Consider the following 6,000-nt stretch of genomic DNA (forward strand, 5'->3'; position numbering starts at 1 on the left):
AGTTCCACCATGTCTCCTATATGCTAGGCTCCATTGAAATACGCAAAACCCATGATATTTTGTACATGGGTGATTTACATTCAAGGTCAACAATTTGTCCACCCTATTATCCCTAGTAGGTTTGGTCTCACAATTCACCACTTTTCCACTCTATGTCATTATAATAAGAGGAATTGGGTGCTAAGGTCCACCGCTTGTCCAGCCTATAAGGTTATACCTTGAATGGTATTTTTTCTCACCACTTGTAATGCCCATGACATGCTTTACATGGGGGTTTTGTTCCAAGGTTCACCACTTGTCCAAGCTAATTCTATTGAAACATAGAGAGAAACAAAGGTCCACCACTTTTCCAAGCTAGGCTCCATTGAAACATGGACCTTAATACCAAATTATTCCTAGTAGCATGAGTGATATTTTGTACATGGGAGGTTTGCATTCAAGGTCCACCACTTGTCCAACCTACTTTTCCTAGTAGGTTTGGTCGCAAGATTCACCACTTGTCCACTCTATGTCATTATATTAATAATAATTGGGTGTTAAGGTCCACCACTTGTCCAACCTATAAGGTTATATTTTGAATGGTATTTTTTCTCACCACTTGTAATGTCCATGATATGTTTTACATGGGGATTTTGTTCCAAGGTACACCACTTGTCCAAGCTAAATCTGTTCAAACATAGAGAGAAACAAACGTCCACCACTTGTCCAAGCTATGCTCCATTGAAACATGGAGAGAATGATGCTCCACCATTTATCCAAGATAGACTCCATTGAAACATGGAGAGAAGTAATCTCCACCATGTCTCGAAGATGCTAGAGTCGATTGAAATACCCAAAACCCCTGATACTTTGTACATGGGGGGTTTACATTCAAGGTCCACCACTTGTCCAGCCTATTATCCCTAGTAGCATGAGTGGTTTGGTCTCAGGATTCACCACTTGTACACTCTATATCATTATATTAAGAAAAATTGTGTTTCCATATCTAAATGGATCTTTGCTTGGATAAGTGGTAGACCTTGAGACCTAAATACCCATTCTACACTAGAGCATTGGTTAAGCCTTATGCACTTCAAGCATACCTTTAACAACAAGTAGTAGTTATTAGTTGACTTAAGTCTAGTTGGCCTCCATGGTATTGAGACTAAGAGAGAGTGTAGCATTAAAAAGAGTCAGGATTTTAATTTGACTTTGTTTCTATTAATGAGTAGATCATAGATGGATTTTGGTATCTAATAAAACCTTAGGGTAGACAATGTAAAACTCATGTCTATTGTTGTGTTTTCATTAAGTGTTCTTGTTCTTTAATTTCAGAACCATTACGAAAAAATGGATTGGCTATATGCTGGCATAAATTGAAGAAAACTATTGAATTACCCATCCAACCTCCTCCAAGACCTTGTCCAAGGAATGAATCACCTCTTTATCACCTACCACTTTCTTTCAAGGACATCAAAAGAGTACTTATCTTGGATCTAGAGGGGTTACTTCTCAAGACTTTGGAGACTCATTTTTTATTTGATTGGGGCCTATGTTGGGTCATATAGTAAAAGAAATTCATTTTTTGTCAATTCATATTGAGGTTCCATTTATTTGTAACTATGAGAGAATTGATGTTTGATGTCAAACTAAAACTTGTAAGTATGGATTAGAGAATTCATGGACTTTAAATATGTGAGAGGGATATTTTTCTTGGGCACAAATGTTTGCTTCAAGAATTTTGTCATTACATACTTTACGTGAAAGAGTTTTAGAACCTAGAAGACTTTGAAAGCAAAACTATGGAATCTAAGTGCATGTTCTTGAATGGCTTGAAAGTTGATGTATACATGCATGTCGCCTTGATGAAGATTTAGATCTACAAGATGCAAAGCTAGAATTCTTGGACGTTACCTTTGTCAATTTGGTAATAACATATTTAACTTTATTTTATTATGGGTGGAAAATATATTATTATGTGCATTTGGAACCTAATTGCTTGACCTTCAAACCAAGATTCCTATGTTATTTTTTCTTATACTTTTTTGTAATGAATTAAGATTGTGGATACAAGGTCCACCACTTGTTCAAGCTAGATCTAAGAAAGTATATATAGTGAGTCTTCAAACTAGTAAACCAAGGGAAGAGAGAAGCAGGGTCCATCACTTGTCCAAGCTTATCTCTAGACAACATAGAGAGATGTTAGGTCTACTAATTGTCCAATATAGTCATGGAGAAATGATAGAAGGTTGATCCACTTGTCCAACCTATCATCTCTAGTAAAGTGGGAGGTTTGGCCTTAAGATTCACCATGTAACCAACGTATACTTCATTGTATTATGAAGAGTAGAAAAGCAAAGCTCCACCACTTATCTAAGGTAGTTCCAAAATCAACATGGAGAGAAGCAAGATTCACCATTTGTCCAAGATAGGTTCCATTAAAACATGGAAAACCTCATATATGTTGTACATGGAAGCTTTTTTCCAAGGTCCACCACTTGTCCAAGCTAGGATCCATTAAAACATGGATAGAAACAAGGCTCCACAACTCGTCCAACCTTTATAGCTGCAAAGTGTACCGGTAGTCTAAACTAGGCATGGGAAAATAATAGAAGGTCCACCACTTATCCAATATATTATCTCTAATAGCATGGGAGGTTTGGTCTCAAGATTTAGGAATTGGCTAACCTGTATTTCATTGTATTATGATGAATTTGGTTTGAAAGTCAACTACTTATCCAAGCTATAAGTTTATATCTTGAATGGTATTCCTTTCCATCACTTAGAAAACCAATGATATGTTGTACATGGGGGGGTTGGTTACAAGGTCCACCACTTGTCCAAGCTAGTTTCATTGAAACATGGATGTAAACAAGCTCCATCATTTGTTAAATCTAGACTCCATTGAAATCTAGAAAATCCATTCTATGTTGTACATGGGGTTTTTGTTTTAAGGTCCAACACTTGTCCAAGCTAAGATCCATTGAAACATGGAGTAGAGAAACACTCCACCACTTGTCCAAGCTAGGAAACATTGATAGTAGTTGGCTTAGTTTGAAGATCCACCACGTGTCTAAGCTAACTCTATTGAAACATAGAGAGAAGCAAAGGTCCACCAACTGTTCAAGCTAGGCTCCATCGAAACATGGACAGAAGCAAGCTCCACCATTTATCCAAGATAGGCTCCATTGAAACATGGAGAGAATCAAAGGTCCACCATTTCTCCAAGCCAAGCTCCATTTGTCCAACCTTTAAGGTTATATCTTAAATGGTAATCTTTCTAATCACTTGGAATACCCATGATATGTTTTACATGGGGGTTTTGTTCCAAGATCACCACTTGTCCAAGCTAACTCTATTGAAACATAGAGAGAAGCAAAGGTCCACCACTTGTCCAAGCTAGTCTCCATTGAAACAAGGAGAGAAGCAAGCTCCATCATTTCTCCAAGATAGGCTAGCATGGATAAGTGCACCTTGAAACCAACCTTCCTATGAGGCAATAGAGCATATGCTACATATTTTATGTATGCCCCATGCCTCAAATTAAGAAGTTATAGATTAGAAGTGGACCGTGCTTGAATGTCACATGCAATAAATTAAGGAAAAATAGCCAAGTGGATTGTATTCCTCAATGGATCCTTGCTTTCACAAGTTGTGAACCTTGAGTCACTTTTACATTAACTTGGACAAGTGGTGGACCTAGAAACCAAGCTCTCCATGTTGAGATAAGTTGTAGGTAGGACAATAGGACATAGACAACGATAATGGATGCAATATACTCGTCTCCTAATAATCCAATTGATTGAAACCATGGTACTTTAGTTGTTTTCATTGTGTATTGTATGTGCATAAAGTGGAATGAGACCTTAAGAAAACTCAAATTTTTGACAAAATATCTATATTTTGTACATGATATATTGAAAGTTGTCCAACCTGGGAATTGGGATTTCCCACTTTACCTAATATGGTCTTTAAAAAGCACTTGCTTTAAAAACTCACTCTATGAATCTTTCGCACAAATGTTTTGGTCACAGCCTTTCTTATGACCATGAGCTTGTGATCCCGTTCTTCTTTGGGTAGATTACTTGGGATCTTCTTCTCATCCTTCTCCACGTTCCTTTTGTAGCTTGCCTAAGAGTTAAAAAGCTAATACATCAGAACATGATAAAACGTTTTGACTTTATATGCATAACAAAGGATGTGGTATATACACTCACCGAGAAAACCATCCGAGCAAGCAAGGATTGTGTAAGAGGATACCAAACTTTACGACCTCCCGAAGCCTCTTTCACACATGCTTTTTCAATAGCCATTTTCTAAACGGGTGTAAAATCCTCCATAAAATCATCCACATCACAAGAGCAAAGAGTGCTTGTGTATTGTAGATAGTCCCTTAAACTTGTGAGTACAATGGCATTCTCATTCATTCTATCACAAGAATTAACAACTATAAAAGAGATTAAAAGATTTGATATGCTACTTAATAAAAGCAAAGTAGAACTTACAAATTAAATCTCTGAAGAGCGGCCAAGAGTTTGACTTCATGTTTTGGCTCTGGATCAATGTACTCTGCTCTGATTCTAACATCTCTTTCCTTATCTCTTGACCAGACCTCCTTAATAACTTCCATCCAAGATGCAGTTCTATGGTTACCTTCCCAAACGTAAAACATCTTTCCAGACAAACACAACCAGACTGGGTCTTCCACAATCTCTCTCTCTCCAACTCCTCATTGTTGACAGCAACCCAATGCTTGTCCCATGTGGATTGGATATCGGCATCCACTAGTTTAGTTGTGCCATCAGGAAGATGTAGAGATAGAATAAAATGACCTTTGATGGGAACATATCCTTCATGGATGAAAGATCTTTTCAGATCTGAGAGATCTGGTCTCAACTCCCGAACCCTGGTGTTTATTAAACAACGAGATAAGGGTACTTCAGGAACTGCCTTACCCCTATGTATTGTAAGAGATTTTAAAATGTCGGATCCCAATGTCTTGTCAATGATAGCTGGCACATGCTCATCCATTTTTTGCTCAATGTCATCATCCACAACCTGGTTCTCATTCTCAGCATGCTCCACATCTTTTGGGATTTGTGTCTCTCCCTCGAGTTCCATAGGAGCCACCTCCAGAGGTTGAGGCTCTTTCTCTGAACTTATGCTTGTCGCACATTTTGTAGCCTTCTTACACTTGGGCTGAGAAATTGAACTTCCAACCAGTTTTTTATTTTTGTGGCCACCTGCATGGGTCATTCTAATGACCAAAATACAAAATCAAGCAGAAATAACTACTTTGATCAAATTGAAGTATTATCTATGACGAGCTTCAGAACACAACACTTGCCTTTTTATTTAAATGCAACAAATACAAGATTGAAACCTTGATGATTAAATAAATTACAACATGAGAGAACACATGGAATTGAGAGACCAGCATCATCTTGGTGGCTACCTACTAGAGATACATTGCTAGAACTGACAACTGCCATGATAGCGGGTAGGAGATGGCACTCATCTCACTGACTTGTTCTAGCACCTGAGTGCCCCACAAACCACCACACAGGGCGGGGCTGCCCCCTAGTATGCTGAGATTATGCAATTTCGCTGGCGAAATTAAGAAAACGTAATGGGTCAGAATTTCGAAAGCCAACTAAGCAGTCAGCGGATCCACTACAATAGGCAGCTAGCGGATTCACAACACTAGAATATTATGTGTGTTGCATGTAACTAGGCACCAAACCTATTTCGCTCGAGAAATAAGGTTGTGTGGACACCTTAGCACCTGCACAACCATGGCTCCATCAGGCCACTTTCACCCCAAGACAATCACACAATAATCATGAAATCCCCAACGGTTTCCCCAATGCAATTTTTGGTTCTAATCACCATACAAATTCAATTCCATTTTCTCCAATGCGTTTCTGTATCACATGCATTCCCATCAACCCTTGCTTTTGACTGGAGTTAATGAACATGCAGTGCATGAACCCTATTAAAGAGTTTAAAGCCCTTATCACA

General features: G+C 38.3%; 1 pseudogene; it reads right to left on the bottom strand.

Annotated features, from left to right (window-relative positions):
• Positions 1-5,235, bottom strand: part of LOC147448517 (uncharacterized) — a 64,983-nt pseudogene extending 59,748 nt beyond the window's left edge.
• Between the last annotated feature and the right edge of the window lie 765 nt (positions 5,236-6,000).

Source organism: Adiantum capillus-veneris, chromosome 10 (assembly GCF_014529385.1).
Source record: "Adiantum capillus-veneris isolate H3 chromosome 10, ASM1452938v2, whole genome shotgun sequence".
Lineage (NCBI taxonomy): Eukaryota > Viridiplantae > Streptophyta > Polypodiopsida > Polypodiales > Pteridaceae > Adiantum > Adiantum capillus-veneris.